Source organism: Apium graveolens, chromosome 9 (genome assembly GCF_009905375.1).
Source record: "Apium graveolens cultivar Ventura chromosome 9, ASM990537v1, whole genome shotgun sequence".
Taxonomy (NCBI): domain Eukaryota; kingdom Viridiplantae; phylum Streptophyta; class Magnoliopsida; order Apiales; family Apiaceae; genus Apium; species Apium graveolens.
The window spans coordinates 147,500,288-147,520,340 of NC_133655.1; positions in this window are offsets into that span (position 1 = coordinate 147,500,288).

A 20,053-nucleotide genomic window follows, 5' to 3' on the forward strand; every position below is an offset into this window, starting at 1 on the left:
ATTCCAGTAGGGCATGCTAAATGGCATTTGAGGCATACTAAATGTAGCATAATAAGGATTAAGTGCAAATGGCATATTAGCAAATTATGCATTCATATTCTGTGTAGACATAGCATTCATAGGCATAGAAGGCATGGCATTCATGTTGGAAAAAAGAGGTGGCACAGATATGGAAGTAGGTATGACAGTTTTGCAACTAACAGACAGATGATTTACACTACCACACTTAACATAGATATTTCTTAGAGCATACTTATCAGGTGTGTAGTTGTTATGCTTGTTAATCCCTACTTTATCATTTCTATTATTTTTCCTTTTAGCCTCTGTTTTAACCTCAATCTTTTTTAGTCTGTCATTCAATTGCTTGATAAACAGATGACCAACATTCACTTTCTTCTCCTTCCTCACTTGACTAGATTCTCCTGAAATTAAGTTTTTGGAAACTAATCCATACTTATCATTTAACTTGGAAAGTTTGGCTTTACTCACAGGTTTGCTCACAGCCGACGGATGAGGGTTTATATCACTCGATGGATAATCCTTTTTATTATCCGACGGATGACTCTCATCATCCGTCGAGTCCACATCTGTTAGCACTCCTTCAACCAAATTAGATTCCAGCTTCTCCTTATTCTTCTTCAAGGCTGCATCACAAAAGGACTCAATACCTTGAACTTTCATGATTTAAGCGTGAACATCTCTAGATGTTTTCCAAGCCTTAATCACCTCATGTTCCCGTTCAAGCTGCTTCTTCAAGATCTCTTCTTTCTTCAAGGACTCAGTTAATTCATCCTTAGTAATTTTACACTCAAATCTCAATTTTTCAAATTCAATAAACTGAGATTCTAGCACATTATTCCTCTCACTTAAAAACAAATTGTTTTCTTTGATTTTAGCATTTTCCTTAGTAAGAGACTTAAGTGTAACACGCAAATGATATAATTCTGTAGACATGTCACTTATTGTATCATTACACTCAACTTTAAATAAATGTGCAAGGTTAGTGGTGATTACCTGATTACTTGAAGAACTTGTCTCTGTTTCATCAGACTTGGCCATTAGGGCTAGATTGATATAGCTGACATCCTCATCCTCATCCAGACCATCTGCTGCCCAGTCATTTTCTTGTGTAATGAAAGCCCTTTCCTTTTGTTTGAGCAACTCAAAATATTTCTGTTTATAATCCACAGGCTCAAACTTCTTCTTGCTGGAATATGACTTTCTACACTCACTGGCAAAGTGCCCTGCCAAGCCATATTTGAAACATTTGAATTTTGATTTATCCACCATGTTTCTATTTGGCTTAGCTGATCCAAAGTTCTTCTTGAACTTGAGCTTGGAAAATCTTCTGGAAAGAAATGCTAGATGTTCATCAATGTCATCCATAACATCTTGGCTCAAAGAATCTTCATTTTCTGCTACCAGCCCCTTGCCCTTGTTTTCACAGACATTTGAAGCAGACTCAACAACTTCTATCTTCATCTCCTTCTCTTTTTCTAACTCAGCAACCAGTGCAATGGATCCTCCTTTCTTTCTCCCTTTCTCTATTCTTTCATCTTACTCTATTTCAAGCTCATAAGTCTTTAGAATGCCATACAGTCTCTCTAGTGTAAACTCCTTGTATTCTTGTGAATTTCTCAAGGAGACTGTCATTGGTTTCCATTCTTTTGGTAAGGATCTCAGAAATTTGAGGTTAGAATCTTTGGTTTGGTAGACTCTTCCATGCAGCTTTAGAGCATTTAGTAGCTTTTGAAATCTACTAAAGATATCCGTGAGAGTTTCACCTTCTTCAAAGTGGAAATGCTCATATTGCTGAATTAGTAACTGCATCTTATTTTCTCTAACTTGTTCAGTGCCATCACAGATAATCTGAATTATATCCCAAACTTCCTTGGTAGTTTTGCATTTGATGATGTTGTCAAACATGTCACCATCAACTCCATTAAACAGAATATTCATGGCCTTCTTGTCCTTCCTGACTTGTTCAATATCAGGATCTGACCATTCATGCCTTGGCTTGGGAACTGATGGCTCATTTCAAGTTGCAGCTCTCATTGGTACATGAGGGCCTCTCTCTATGCAATCTACATAGGCCTCATCTTGAGAAAGTAAATGAAGATGCATCTTTACCTTCCAGTGATGGTAATTGTCTTTTTCCAGGAAAGGAATCTTGACTCCAACATCCTTCTTATTCATCTTGCTGTTTGTTGTGATCTTTAAACTCTTTGTTCTTTAAGAGCTTGCTCTGATACCAATTGTTAGTCCCTAACAATGCAATAAGAATTACAGAAGGGGGGTTGAATGGAATTCTTGAAACTTTTTCTGAATTGTAAAATGTTTAAACTTAAGATATATATATATATATATAATAGTGTTTTAATTTGCAAAGTGCGGAATAACAAGTTAAATATGAATCAAAACACAAAGTAATAAAAACACAAGTCTTTAAAACTTTCTGGTGGATTAAAATGTATCCACCAGATATATATATATATATATATATATATATATATATATATATATATATATATATATATATCAAGAGAACTCTGTGAAGCTTGAATAGCTCACAGCTGCTTACAAATAAGAACAACTAAACTTATAGAGAAATGCTACGGATATAGCTTAAAAATGTTTCTCTGAGAAAATACTTAGTCTTCATATTGTTCTAATTGCTACTCTTGGTTTATATATCACCAAGATTACACCGTAATAAGACAAGATAATAAAACAAAACCTATCAAGTCTAATACTATGCTACTTCATTACTCTATTCCAGCATCTTTGAATATCTTCATAATAGCATGGAAATAGCAATGCTTCTTTGTTCTCAAAAACCCAGTTGAATAGGCTTCCACATTCCTTTTGCATACACTCGACACATGTGACTGTGTTGTCACTGTCAACAGATGTTTGAATTGATTATCCATTGGGTACATGATCATCCGTCGGGTTGCCTTGTTAATCATCCGTCGTGTAGCTTTGTTGATCATCCGTCGGGTAGCTATTTGGCACTTGACTTCATTTCATTTATGTAAAATTACAAGACATCATCTATGTACAATTAATCAACCTATTTTGCATATCTAATTAAAATCAACATGACTTATATGCTACTACATAATCTATACAAAGATGTTTGTAGAAATGTGCTACATGATTTATTGTTACATAAGCTACTCACTCGATGGATGTTAAATCATCATCCGTCGGGACTATATTGAGTCATCCGTCGGCACTATATTTGATTATCCGTCGAGTGCTACATATTTCACTAAGTTAAATCTACTAAGGTGTTTTGTTAATGAAATTATCAAGTTCACAATATATACACAACAATTATGACTGTTCCATTAACTATCACCCAGGTAAGGCCAATGTGGTGGCGGACGCATTGAGCAGAAAAGAGAAGTTGAATATGGTTCATATTGTAGACGAGCTAGCACGAGACTTGGAAAAGATGAAGATTGAAGTTCGAGTACCAAGAGAAAGTAAGGAGTAACTGTATGAGATTACCTTCCAACCAGCATTGATGGAAAAGATCAAAAGATGTCAAGAGGGAGTTATGGAACAAGAATTGGACACTCTGACAGGAGAAGAATTATGTACCCAAAAGGATAGTCAAGGTATGTTTAGATTTTTTTCCAGAATTTGGATTTCCAATGTGGTGGAACTGAAGAATGAAGTGTTACATGAAGCGCACGACTCTCAGTTTTCTATCCACCCTGGTAGCACTAAGATGTACCAAGATTTGAAGAAAAAATTTTGGTGGCCAGGAATGAAGAAGGATATTTCAAATTGGGTTAGCAAATGTCAGGTGTTCCAGATGGTAAAAGCTGAACATCAAAGGCCAAGTGGGTTGTTACAACGTTTGGAGATTCCCTAGTGGAAGTGGGAAGAGATTACAATGGATTTTGTGGTGGGATTGCCAAAGACGAGAGCTAATCATGACGCTATTTAGGTAATCATTGACAGCTTGACAAAGTCAACACATTTCCTCCCAATCAATGAAATAGTTAAGTTGTATTTGGATGAAATAGTGACCAAGCATGGAGTTCCTGTGTCCATTGTATCAAATCGAGACTCGAGATTCAATTCAAAGTTTTGGATCAAGTTCCAAGAATGTCTAGGAACCAAGCTAAATATGAGTACCGCCTATCATCCTCAGACGGACGGTCAAAGTGAGAGAACAATCCATACAATAGAAGATATATTAAGAGTTTGTGCTTTGGATTTGAGGGGAAATTGGGACGAACACTTACCTTTGATTGAGTTCTGATAAAATAACAGCTATCATGCCAGTATTGGGATGCTGCCTTATGAAGCCTTTTATGGACACAAGTGTAGATCACCATTGTATTGGGATGAGGTAGGAGAGAAGAAAATGTTAGGTCATGAGCTGGTTCAGCAGACTAAAGATGAAGTGGCATTGATTCAGAAAAGGTTAGAAGCAACCCAGGATATACAGAGAAAGATTGCAGATTTGCATCGAAAAAATATGAGCTTCGAGGTAGGGTCACTGGTATTGCTAAAAGTATCACCCTGGAAAGGATTAGTGCAATTTGGTCAAAAAGGTAAACTCAGCCCAAGGTATATAGGACCATTTGAGGTTTTGAAGAAAATAGGAAAGGTCGCTTATGAGATAGCGTTGTCGCCGCAATTGCAGCATATTCATAATGTGTTCCACGTATCTATGTTGAAGCCATATATTCCTGATTTGAATCAAGTTATAGAGTATGAACCAATTAAGCTATAGCCAGATTTGTCCTATGTGGAACAGCCACTCCAGATTTTAGATCGTAAAGAGCGAGTCCTTAGAAATAAGTTAATCCTCATAGTGAAAGTACTTTAAAGAAATTCTCGAGTGGAAGAGTCTACTTGGGAGTTAGAGTCAAACCTGCTTGATAAATATCCTCAATTGATTAATATTCGTGATATTAATTATTTGTGCAGAAATGATTTTAAAATAATCGGTGAAATTTTTGTGTTGGAACCCGAATAATCGGGTGCCCCAAAAATTTTGCCGCTGTCCGCGATGAATTTTTACGAGTGGACCGTGGACGGTGATGAATTGATTCTGAGTCCTAAATATAAAACAAATAAAATGATTTGTATAATCTATTTTCGAACAAAAATAAATATTTGTGTGACTAGTCGTATTGAATCATAAGTTGTGAATTGGATTTGTTGGGAATTGGATGTCGATTATGTTTCGACGGGTAGGCTTATAAACAGAAGATTCGCTGTCAAAATTTTCTAAAATTTATTTTAAAATACGATAAAAGCGTACTATTTGATTTAAAGTGTTTTACACAATTATGAATTTGAATTACGTGACTATGTGTATATAGTTATATGTATACGAGTCGGGTTATCGGATTAGGTTATATAGGATCAAGGATATCAAGCATGTCGGTGTGACTGATTAGGTCATTCTGTTACTGTAGATCCCAGTCAAGTTTCGCAAGGACCGAAGTCAGCGTACCCCTGACCATTCTTTAATGGTTCAGTACATATGGATATCTTTTATTTTATTCTCATATAGGAACATAAATGTTTTAAGTTACGTATCCCCTTTAGTTATAAATAACTGCTTTAAACCTGTTTTGAGGAAAAGTAACTTCGAAAGGTACCTATCTTGAACAAAAATGATTTTTGTGAACCAGTTTAACATGTGATGTTAAATGAATGGTTTTGAAATGAGATGGGTACAAGGGTTTTGAAAATTGGATAAAACGATCAAGTGGATACATAGGGGCCAGAGTGGCCTACTGAGGTTGCATAAGAGGTTAATTCGGTTGCGCACATTACATAACCGATTAGTCCAGCAGTTCAGAGACCTAGCTAGTCTTTCAGTTCCAGAACAGGTTTATGGGATGACAGTTGGAGTCGTCTGGTGTTGATAGCCTGATCAGTTGTCTTCACATATCCGTTACGTATCTAATTTTGCTTTGCGATTCGTGTAAGGGAATAAGTGATTGATATGGTTTATTAATAACTGTGAATAGCATGCTAAAATTGGACTCTGGTACTTACACAACAGAAAACTACGTTTATTTTGTTAAGTGCATGCTAGTTAGTGATATCGAGTTTCCTTTATTTACTGTTCGAAATGATTTACAGATTACGGATTTCTTGTTGATTTATAGTTTTGTTCCTATAACTGTTACTTTACTGTTTTTATTTTGATGTTCATATGTTGAACTGCTGAGCGATTATATGCTCACCCTTGCAACATGTTATATATATATCGCAGATGCCTAGAAGACTAGTCAGACATTCGCAGAACCGTGTCTCAGCCCCTTCTGGACCTGGCTCCTCTGAGGTAGTTTGTATCAGACCATGCGCGGTCTGATGAGTTATTGAATAAGTTTTGTTTGTCAGACTTTTTGAGTAAATGGTTTATAATAATGAGTAACTTGAATCATACTTGAACCTGGATCGGATCTTGGTTTGGGGTCATGTTAATATAATATTAATAATAATCTTGTAGTTTATATTTCTGTTTGTTGTGTTTAGTGACGTCAACTCCTGACCCCGAGATTGAGGCCATCACACTAGTCATCACTAATCGAACCCCTAATTAGCCTAATCGACGCCTAAATCTTGATGCCCGAGATGAACCACTTGAAAAATGAAATGTTAAAGCCCGAAAAAAGAGAGAGTGGTTGATTATAGAGAGTGTGAGAGTGTGAGTTTCTTTATACATCTTTTTATTAAAATTTCAAAGCCTTACTCCTTAATTTTCATCTCCCCCCACCAATTTCAACTCTCGGCCCAAGTTCTATTCTAAATAAAGAGCCAGTCCTAACTTTTTTTGTTGAAATTTAAATTATTAATTTCTCTCTTCTTTTAAGTCCTAAAAATATTGACATTAGTTAACAAGTGAATTTCTTTGAATCAAGTTGCAGTTCTTGACTTCTAATTGGATTAATTAAAAAGTTTTAACATCCCAAGTTCACTACCAAACTTAGAAAAAGTGGATTCATCAAGCATTTTTGTGAAGATGTCTGTAATTTGATCCTTCGTGGTTATAAAATGTAATTTCATAATATCATTTCTGACATGCACTCTGATAAAATGATACCTAATATCAATGTGCTTAGTTCTAGAGTGTTGAACCGGGTTGTTGGATATTTCTATAGCACTAGTGTTGTCGCAAAATATTGGAATCTTTGACATCAACAACTCATAATCCCGAAGTTGGTTCCTCATCCATAAGATTTTAGCACAATATCTTCCAAAATCTATGGATCCAACTTCAGCAGTTGATGTGGATACTGAGTGTTGCTTCTTGCTATGACATGAATCCATTCTCTCAAGAAACTGGAAGCTTCCCAAAGTACTTTTCCTATCAATCTTACAACCTGTAAAATCTGAATCTGTATAGCCAACTAGGTCAAAACTTTTACCTTTAGGATATCAAATACCAAGATTTGGAGTTCCCTTGAGATACCTAAAAATCCATTTAACAACTATAAAATGAGACTCTTTAGGGTCATCTTGAAACCTAGCACATAAGCATGTTGCAAATATAATATATGGTCTACTTGCAGTGAGATATAATAATGAGCGATCGTACCTCTATAACTTGTGATATCAACCTTCTTACCAGTTTTGTCCTGATCAAGCTTAGTGGCAGTTGGCATTGGATTCTTTGCCGGAGTTGAATCTTTCATATTATACTTCTTGAGAAGTTCTCTGATGTACTTGGATTGACAAAAGAATATACCATCTTTCCTTTGATTTACTCATAATCCAAGAAAGTAGTTCAACTCTCCAATCATGCTCATTTTATACTTACTTTATATTAACTTAGAAAATCTCTTGCAAAGATCATCATTAGTAGAACCAAAGATCAGATCGTGTAATATATAAGTGATGATGTCAAAGATCACTAGAGATAACAATATCATTAGTTTCTCTAATCAAAATATGAAGCAAGCCAGATGGACATCTGATCTAAGGAGGAAATTAATGAACTGTTATTTTTGGTAATCAGTTAAACTTGGGGCCAACCCTAAGTAAGTTGTATTGTTATCTTAATTTATATTTTGTACTTGTAACACTTAAAGTCTGTAAAATACAAAGGAGCAGACTGGAGTCTTTTTCCTGAAACAGTATCAAGCCTAAGGATTTTATCTGGAAGAAGATCAAGAAGATCAAGAAGATCAAGAAGATCATGCCTCAGAAGAATTTTGAAGAATCTTGGAGTTGAAATCTGTTTGGAGAAAAATATTTTAAGTCAAGATCTCTATAATTCACAGATTTAATGTTATAGATAAGTCATTTGAGAACTCTAGAATGGTTTATCGAGAAGTCAGGAAAGCTACTAGAGAACTCAGGAAGATATCGACAAGCCAAATTGAAGAACTGAAGATTGGAGATATCGACAAGTCATTCCTTCACTAGAGAACTCAGAGTTATCGAAAAGTCTACATTCAGTAGAGAACTCTGAGTTATCGATAAGTCAAGTTCCACTAGAGAACTCAGAGATATCGATAAGTCAAAATTTACTAGAGAACTCTGAGATATCGACAAGGTAAATTTTTACTTGAGAACTCTGAGATATCGACAAGTCAAGAAGCCACTAGAGAACTAAGACTTATAGATAAGTCAAAGTGTAGATGTGAAGACTAGAGATCTCGACAAGCTGAAGACCTATACAAGCCAAACTAAATAAGGAGTGCTAGAGATCTCGATAATCCTATATACTTGTCGAGATGTCAAGTGTTCTATATACCTAAACTGGAGATCTCAATGTACAGTCTCAAAGTACAAGGTTGCAAATCAGTTCAATATCCAAGATAAATAATCAACAAATAATCCAACAGCTGGATTGACAAGTCTACAAAAAATAGCTTAAAGAGTGTGCAAGATCAATGGCAAAGATTAACTAACAGAGGAAGATTAAAGTGAACACGGGATGCTAAAGATATGCTAAGCTAGAAATGGAAGATCTGCTTTTTTATAAATAGAAATGACAAGTGACAGTTTAGAAAAGCTAATAGCATGTTTTATTCTCCACTGTGTAAACCAGAAGTTTACTGAGTTATAAAGTTAACACTGGTCCTTTAGTCAGGAGCAACAATTTAGATCAGATTTCTTGTAACACTCTCAAGTAGAAGTTAAGCTCTTTATCAACAAAGGGCCTATAAATTTTGTAGCAAAATAGTCTTAATTTTAATATAAAATTAAGTGAGTTTTGAAGATTTGTGTTCTTTATTTTTCTGCAAGTTTAAATTTTGCATGAACACATTTCTCTACAAGAATCAATTTACTTTGTTCAACCATAAACATTCAAGAAAAGCTCAAAAACAGTAAAACACATTCACCCCCCCTCTGTGTGTTATTTATTTCCTAACAGATTGGCTTTCAATCAAGGAAAAAATTAGAAAGTAGAATACCAAAGGTTCAAGGGTTACAAGGATTGGTCTTCTGTTAAACAAGGAATAAGGGTTGATATGTCAAGCAATTCAATATCAAAAATCAGTATGTGTAGATATGTATTTGTGGAGTAGTATCATATATGTCTGGCTCGTATCTGAGAATTCAAAAATCAATGGTTTATGAAGAATAAGGTTTATGGCTCAAGATCAATAAGAATCAGGGTTCAAGGTTGAATAGTTTAAAGCGCTTGCAATATAAAACATGATTTATTTTGAATACTAGCAACATGTTATGAGAAATTTTCAAAATATTTGTAATATATCTTGAAGAAGATTCAGAAGTACTTGCCTTATCACAAATAATTTCCAACTTTACTTGTACTCATCTAACAGTTTTACTCTTCAATCACTTTCCTTCTTTTTCTATGCCTTGCCTCTATTCATCAATCACTTGCTTTCTTTTTCTACACTTTAGTTCTATTTACTGATCACTGCCCTTCTTTTCTATACATCTCTTACTCTACTAGGCATCACAAGTATCTATCAATACTCAATTTCATATCACTCTAATCGTCACATAGACGTCATAAGCTTTTATCTACCCTTCGTTTTACTCAATTCCGATTTACGAATTGAAAGTTATGACTAAAACAGTTAAACAATAACCACATAGGCATATAACACATCAATAAAATAGCACGTAGCACATAACACGCAAGATATTCAATCAAAATAATTTTTCAAAGAAGATTTAGGGTCAAAATGATATTCCAGGTATTTATTACGAATTTTTGAACATTTTTCGGAGTTAAAATTGGTTTCCGGATCATTTTATAATTAAATATTAGGGTTCGTACGCTCGAATCTGGCTTTAAAATAATTTTATAATAATTATCGAGCCTTGACAATAATTTTTAAATAATATTTTAAAGTTCGAAACTATTTTTCAGGAATTTTAAATCAATTTAAAATAATTAAATCTAATTGTTAAATCAATTAAAATTAATAGTTAATTAAAATAATTAATCAATTAATATTCAATTAATTGGTTAATTAAAGTAATTAAAAACAAATTAAAATTAATTAATAAAATAAATCAGATTTATTTTTAAGTAAATAAATAATTAAAAACAATTTTTTGAATCAAAAATAACTTTTCAGAATTAAAATAATGATTTTTGAAATTTTTGGAAATTAAAAACAATTTTTGAAAATAATTTATAAAAAGAAATCTGAATTCTGTAGGAATTTAAAACAAAAATCCAGAATTTGTAAAGTTCTGGAAACTTTAGGGGCTAAAGTGTAAAAACAAGGTTTTAGAAAATTTTTAGGACAAAAATGGATTGAAGTCGGGTCAGACCCCGGGTTACAGTCGACCCGAACGGGTCACCCCCTTTGCTGAAGAATACCAGCAGTTTGCAGATTCCGGCGAGGGTAAATCCGGCCAAAACACGAACGATTCTTGCCTGTTTTTTATCCTAATTAATCCCCTAATGATCCAGAAACACAACCCAGACATTCTTACTCTCAATATATCTTGAAGAAGATTCAGAAGTACTTGCCTTATCACAGATGATTTCCAACTTTACTTATACTCATCTAACAGTTTTACTCTTCAATCACTTTCCTTTTTTTTGTGCCTTGCCTCTATTCATCAATCACTTGCTTTCTTTTTCTACACTTTAGTTCTATTTACTTATCACTGGCCTTCTTTGCTATGCATCGCTTACTCTGCTAGGCATCACAAGTATCTATCAATACTCAATCTTATATCATTCTAATCATCACATAGACGTCAAAAGCTTTTATCTAACCTTCGTTTTACCCAAATCCGATTTACGGATTGAAAGTTATGACTAAAACAGTTAAACAATAACCACATAGGCATATAACACATCAATCAGATAGCACGTAGCACAAAGCATGTAAGATATTCGATCAAAATAATTTTTCAAAGAAGATTTGGGGTCAAAATGATTTTCTAGGTATTTATTACGAATTTTTGAACATTTTTCGGAGTTAAAACGGGTTTCCGAATCATTTTATAATTAAATAATAGGGTTCGTACGCCGAATCTGGCTTTAAAATAATTTTTTAATAATTATCGAGCCTTGACAATAATTTTAAATAATATTTTAAAGCTCGAAACTATTTTTCAGGATTTTTAAATCAATTCTAAAAAATTAAATCTAATTAGTAAATCAATTTAAATAGGGCTGTAATTCGAGCCGAGGTTTTTTGAGCTCGACTCGAACTCGACTCGATTAACTCGGCTCGACTCGACTCGAACTCGTTATCGAGCTCGAGCTCGAACAAGATTTTAGGCTCGATTAAAAACTCGAGCCGAGCCGAGTTTTTTTGAACTCGACTCGAGCTCGACTCGATAAACTCGAACTCAACTCGACTCGAACTCGAACTCGGTTAATTTTTTATATTTTATTAATATTTTTATTTTTTATATATGTTATTACTTATGTTATTAATATTACTTATGTTTTTCTATATTTTTATTTTTTTTCCATTAATATAACTTGATGCTGTTTTTATTTGTTATTTACATGATTAATGATATTTTATTTTACTTATATTATTAATATGACTTATGTCTTTCTATATTTGTTATTTACATGATTGATATTTTGAACTGAATTAGATTTGTATTGCAACAATTATTAATATTTTATAGAAAAATAAGAATTTATTAATTTGAAAGAGTAAAACAAAAAAGAATCAAGTTGGAGTTGAAGCTAGTAAAATTGTTATCGAGTTTCGTTTGATTTTATTTTAAAATAAAAAGGATAGTTACGAATTTTACATCAAATAATCTATTCAATATAGGGTTTCTATTTTTTTGTTTAAATCATGAATCTATAGAATATTCCTTTATTTTAAATTCAAAAGTTATGATTTATTTCAAAATATAACGGTCCTTTATAGTAATAATGTATTACTACTATATTGATATTTTATTATAAATTTGATTCATACTTTTGATAGTTGTCTAAATTCTAATTGAGATGTCAATTAATTAGATCTAAATTTACAATTTAGTGATAAGTTAATAGGTATATTATACAACTATGATATAAATTACACCAAAAAAAGTTTTATTATGATGTATTGCTATTAATTAAAATTAATATTTTTATAACTGTTATTTATTAATGATTTAATCTCTATTGCGTACTTTTGTTTTAAAAAAGATAAAAGTTACTTTTCTCCCCCAAGTCCCGACAATAATAAAACTAATAAAATAATTTTATTAGTTAATAAAATATCAATAACACTGGCAGTTTGCATATTCCGGCGAGGGTATATCCGGCCAAAACACGGACGATTCTTGCCTGTTTTTTTATCCTAATTAATCCCCTAGTGATCCAGAAACACAACCCAGACTTTCTTACTCTTAAAGGAGTTCCCGGTTATCTTCACCGGTGAAACCGTCATTATCGCCGGCGAAGCTACGAGCTTTTCCGGTGATACTTTTCTGGCATCCAACACAGAAATCAAGCACATGACTGATCTTGTTTTTAAACGATCTATTCACTGGTCTTACTCAATCAAACTCAGAATTAACCAAATTAAAAATCCCAATTTCAATTTAGAACATTCAAACGATTTAAACCCTAATTTAATAACCCGAAAATCAAACATCAATTTCTGTATGTTATTGAACTCTATTTTTGATATATAATATACCAAATTGACCAGAAAAATAGTATCTACATGATGGAATCATCAAATCATATCAACAACCTCAAGAACAAATTTTCATAATTTAATCTTTAATAAATTTGAAATTAAACAATTAAATAAGAAAAAAATACCTTGATTTCTGCACCAAAATAGTTGTGTGATTCAGAAAGAGTTTTTCGAGAGCTTTGTTTTGATATATAGCATGCCCGAATCGGAGTTCGATAACGCCTTCGTTTGTACGTTTGATTATAAAGAACGCAATATTTTTAGGGTTTTTCTCTGTAAATCTTATATGTTTACTAATCGATTATGATTTTACGAATAAAATGAAGTAATAAAAGGGCTATATATATTTATGAAATATTGGTTCGTGTTGGATCGTTTGGGATCGATAAATTAGTTGCTTAGCCGCTAGTAACTGCAAAAACGATCCAATTTGATACCCGTGTTGGATAATTATCCAAACACGGATTTCTATAAAACACTTTATACGAAAATAATGTAATATTATCCCGTCTTTCGAGAATACGGGTTTTGTTGATATATCGAAATAATTATCGTATCGAAAATTATACGTCGGGATATGTACGGGTCAAACCGTAATCCGGATCGAAAAAGTTAAAACACGGAAAATATCCGGAATTACCTGATTAGGTTAGGAAGGAGTTTTCGAACGAGTTTCGGGTTGTAAAAACATAAAAACAGTTGAGATTCGACGATTCCCGACTTTATAAAATAATTTTGTAATTATTCAAAAAAGTAATTAATAAATTCATAAATCAATATAAAATCATATAACAGTCCAAAAATTACCAGAAAAATATTGTAAGTATCTATATTTTATATTTAATTTACACTTTCCTCACCCTTAGTTCTCAGGTGATTTCACTATGACATCTCTTGGCGAAATATATCTATCTTTATTTTTGAAAGTCAACGGTTATAATAATCCATCTAGCATTTGATGCTCCGTCCTAATTCTTGGGTAGGTATAGCATTTACTTACATGTTTATCCCATTTTCTCTTCATGAATGGTAACTAGATATTTTCTTTCAGCCCTCGGTATTTAATCATACTTCTGAGATGCATTCCATATCTTAATTTATAATTTTTTCCTCAAACTCTTCACTTTACTCCTGCCCCACATAATACCCATATCTTACCTATATCCTGGTATCTTATTAAGTTTCTTTATCATCATTTTGATTCCACTTCCTTTCCTATTTCCGTTCTTCATTCTCATAGCTTATTCAAAACCGAACTCTTGACATTAATACTCATTTTGATGTCATATCAAATTAGATATCAATACGAAATTTGATACTCACAATATCCCATTTGGAAGTAAACATCAGTCATCTATATTAATACCACTTTCGATATTTAACAATAACCTAAGTATCAACATCAATCAGAAACTGAATTAAAACTGTATCTCACATTTTATTCAAACCAGAATTACTTGACAAATCATTTATTGTATGATTATCAAAACGATTTGGAAACAAGACGTCCTTTAATAAAACTTTATTTTAGATGATAAAATCTCTTTGATTGACTAATAAAATCCATATTGGTGTAGGTACTAATCTCTTCTTCATTCCACCTCCCTTTTTCATTTCCTTTCTTTCTTCTCTTCACTCTATCTTAAATCTTTAGTTCTTAAAACGTTCTCTTTACTTGTCCATACAAATAACTTTTTATTTCTCTTGTTCATTATAAAGGGTATATTCATCAAAATAAAGCCTCACACACTTGCAGCAATTCCTGAATTCTACAGGTGTCCTTACTTCCTCCAAATTTCTCATTGCTTTGATTTCGGATTTGAAAGTCACATCAAAATTTGACTTAATCTAATTGGAATCGATTTCCATCTATCTGACCATTAATTGGTAAAATTAACCAATTAACTCACTTAATTGATCAATTACACCAAGTGATGACTAGCTAAATGAAATCAAAGGCCAATTATATATAGTCCAATTGGCTGTAACAGCCTTTTTCAAAAGCCGAGATCACAATTATTTGGAGTATCAACATGAATATCAATAACACACAGAAGTATTCTTCTATCTTTAAAAGCAGGGTAATTTCTGAAAATTTGGGCAACATCTTCTTTATATTATTGACTACTAGTCGGGCTCAAGCCGACACCAACAATCAATCAAACAACCAACAATCAATCCTTAAATATACCAATCCATTGCCACTTTCTAAACTCACCACTTCACCACCTCATGTAATATTAATTAGTACAACCCATGTCTCTAGTTCAACTTAAGATTATAGCGAACAAGTCTTATTATACCATACCTTTTTCTCATATTTTCTGATTATAACAGAATATCACTACTGAGTACAATTACAAATTATTCTAGAATTCTTCTAGTTTGTGTTTCAATTCAAGCTTTCTAATTAACAATTTATCCATTCTTGAGAACATAGACTTGTTCTTATTAGTTTACTTGTTCAACTTCCGATAACCAACACATGGTCTCAACCAACACTCGTATAATCTTGTGAAAGAATTCCTTTGGTTTTAAAGCATTATTAAAAAAATTTACAATTGAATCATAATATCTTCATCTCTCCCTATGCCTTTCCATACTGAACCTTCTTTGCTGGCTCAGTTATGAGTATCAAATTTACCATAACTCACTTACTTAAGTAGAAAAGCCCAACCATTCCTTGAAGAACACACTCAAAGTTTATTCGTAACTAGCACTTCTTTGATCTTGAACCTTCATGACAGTATCTCCCACATGATTGAGGTATGCTTCATCTTTACAATGTACTAATCGATTATCTGGTTATTATTAAGAATTTCTTTATTCGCTTCTACTGTCCAATCAATCATTTTCCTTATCCGATATACGCAACTTTAGTTTCTTATTTCTCTTGTTAATTTACCTCATACGGTTCGTTAACTACTCCAATTCATGTCAAAATCTCATACTTGAAACGTATCATGTATACAGATTTCCGCCTCGAATTTGATGTCCTCGTAACAACCACGTCATTGGCATAATGGTTCTTCTATGCACGTATATGTCCACCATTTATTGGCTTGCAATTATCCACACTCATCATATAGCTCCATCTGCTACACGGGTTCATTTCACTTCCTTTTCAAAATATTTAAAGAATAGACCTTACACAAGAAGGAAATTTGTGTATGTGATTCTGTTTGGAAACCTTTTGTAAGGAATAAGAGTACAAGGAAACAATCGGAAGGATCCATGAATCAACAAATCATAATTGAAGAAGAAAGAATGAATAATGATTTAGATATGAATGAGACAAACATATTTGTACTCAAGATGGCCAGTCTTTCATACTATATGGCATACAACACATGATTAGGTGGTGTCCTACTAGACTCTTTATCATTTCGACAAAGCGTCACACCATAACACTGTTTGTCTCAATCAGAAGATAAGACTTGAGGGAAAAATGATTTTGAAAGGAATACAACAGTTTTCTTATCACCTTATAGAGCTGATTATGAAAGAAGTTCATACTTTATTCAAGATTCATAAGAACGAGTGGTATTATAGAAAAGAATGATAGCATTGGTCGCCATCCATATTTTATCTATTTACAGTTTCAACGCGGATTCGATAAATATATTCCAATCCGAGTCATATATTAACCTTAGAAAGTTCTCTGACATGCCTTCTTAATCGATCTTTAGAATAAATTGCCCTGTACTGGGTCATGTATCTTTAGCGTCACGCTTCCATATTTATAATTCGACTCTATTTGCAGTTTTACGAGATTTACAATCATAACTTCAAATTTTGCTTATGCTGCTGATCATTCAACATATCGCCTCCTTTGCTAATAACGTTCTTCCTTTAGGAAATTCTGGAAATTTCTCAATCTTCTTTGATCCTAGTCAGCTTCTTTTAAATCGACATACCCTTTGAACTCTAATTGTCTCAAAAATTGGATGAATAGTTTCTCCGTACATCGGTTCTGTCATTTAAACTTATCAAGCAAGATTTGCACTCTTCTGTTAGAAATAATCAAATCTTTTATGTAATAGCGGGTCCACTTTGCCTTCTAAATGAACCATAATAACTTGTAGAACCAGTATTCTTCTAGGAAATCTTATTACAATTGAGAAACTCAAGTAGTAATTGGACAACCAAGTTTTTAAAACTTATTTTGTTCAAAGGAGTTTTAGAAAAAAAATTCTTTTAAGAAAATCTCTTTTGAAAACTGGTTTAAAATTTTGAAAATCATACACCTGGTCGTTATTACTATATGAGTTGATTGTCGTTGTTTTCAACCACTACAGAGTATCAAATTGGGAACACAATCAGATAAAAGCTCATTCATTTCTGTATATCCTCTATCCCTCATTGGGTCCACCTTCATTGGTCGAAAAAAATTCCAATTACTGTTGTGTATTATTTTATTCGTAACTTTACTTCCAGTCTTTCATACCGGTAACACTCCCATCATCATCTCTTATGATTACTAGGTATAACAAGTCTATCCAGTAATCATTAAATTCATTTTATAAAACAAGGTCGACTAATATCACATCACATTACTACTATACGTATCAAGATTGTTCATAACATCATCATTAATTCCAAGAAAACTCTCAATATTCAACCTTCTCAAATTCCTTTAATATCCATCTAGCTCACTTCACAAGATAATCATGGGTGGCATACTTACTAGTAGTTCCATATAACCTGGTAGCGGTTATCTTCCGGAACACATGTATCCTCACTCTAGGATCTTTCTCACATTTCTTAACACCTCGTATACTTATTATATGTTGTAGCTCTCGAATCCATCCTCATAGGTGTTGTTACTTCATAAGACTAGTTTTAAACGGATGTTATAGAACAAGGTATAAGGTAGACAAAAAAGATGCGCTCACAGCTTAATAACCAGTAGAACCAGAATCAACGTGGGGGATTCTTGAATAGGTAGTCTCACATCAGGGGATAGGATAATAGCTTGAAAAGGTGTAATCGTCGTAACAGGAGGTGATATGGATAACACCAGTGAAAGAGCGGGGCATGAATCAGATGCTGGTCCTCCGACTGAAGGCTTCGAATGATCAGACGATCCTGGGATAAAAGAATCTGCCATCGCAGCTATCTGATAATCGCGTTACTAGATAAGAATCTCGAATCTCATAACGAATCATACCAAAACCTACAATTTAGTCGCACTCAACCTCTCGACATTCTATCTTTCTATTTCCTAATCCTAAACCTCAATCCATTATCGACAATCTAGGCTTGTTTCAGTGACTTATAACCTGTAGCTCTGATACCAAACCTGTAACACCCCCCAAACCCGGGTTAGAAGTTTGGGGTCCACAACACACACACACACCATATTTAAACCTGTATATAAAATGTTATATATATTGACCCTTCTTTACACAACCACGGATCGTAACAGGCTAAAGTATAAAAACAAGCCACCACCTTAACTTTTATTTCATCGTACCGAATCCCACCTAGTTCAACTTACAACTGATAATAATATCATTCTTACAATCTTGCATAACTCATCTGCAAAATAAAGCTCCTGCTAGCTCGATCCAACTTAACCTGGAATCCTAGCTTGCACACTAGACTGGGAATCCTCGTTACCAACAATTTCCATTTTCAACTGTTTAAAACATAAAAAGGTTTGCAAGAGTGACCTACTAGCTCAGCAAGTCATAATAGCAATAACTGGGGTTCAACAATAATCAATTAAAATGATTCAGAAAAATCAAGTTTCTGAATAAGCAGTGATTAAAATTGGATATTCACTTTTTATTTTAAAAACCAAGGTTAGGTTGCTGATCAGTCACGCACTAACCCCGAGCAAGGCTCCCAGCTTTGCTATATATACTGGATCCAAGGCACGCATTGGCCTATTATGACCATGAATCTGGTCCGACCACGAATCTGGTCCGACCACGAATCTGGTCCACATTTATTAAACCATCCAATTCTAAAACAATTCAATATGATAACCAATATAATTCAATAAGTTGAATCATAAACAACATTTATCTTAATGCATATGGTGATTCACAATACAATGAAGGTATAACAAGGAATTCAAAAAGATTGGCTTTCAATTAAGGAAAGAATCAGAAAGTAGAAGACCAAGGGTTCAACGGTTCCAAGGATTGGTCTTTTGTTAAACAAAGAATAAGGGTTGGTATTTCAGACAATTCAATATCAGAAATCAGTATATGGTAGATATGTATTTATGGAGTAGTATCTCGTATGTGTCTGGATCGTATCTGAGAATTCAACAATCAATATGAAGAATAAGGCTTATAGCTCAAGATCAATAAGAATCATGGTTCAAGGTTGAATAGTTTAAAGCGCTTGCAATATAAAACATGATTTATTTTGAATACTAGAAACATGTTATGAGAATGTTTGAAAATATTTGCAATATATCTTGAAGAAGGTTCAGAAGTACTTTCCTTATCACAGATGATTTCCAACTTTACTTGTACTCATCTAACAGTTTTACTCTTCAATCACTTTCCTTCTTTTTCTATGCCTTGCCTCTATTCATCAATCACTTGCTTTCTTTTTCTACACTTCAGTTCTATTTACTGATCACTGGCCTTCTTTGCTATGCCTCGCTTACTCTGCTAGGCATCACAAGTATCTATCAATATTCAATCTTATATCATTCTAATCATCACATAGACGTCAAAAGCTTTTATGTACCCTTCATTTTACCCAAATCCGATTTACGGATTGAAAGTTATGACCAAAACAGTCAAAAAATAACCACATAGGCATATAACACATCAATCAGATAGCACGTAGCACAGAGCATGCAAGATATTCGATCAAAATAATTTTTCAAAGAAGATTCGGGGTCAAAATGATTTTATAGGTATTTATTACGAATTTTTGAACATTTTTCGGAGTTAAAACGGGTTTTCAAATCATTTTATAATTAAATAATAGGGTTC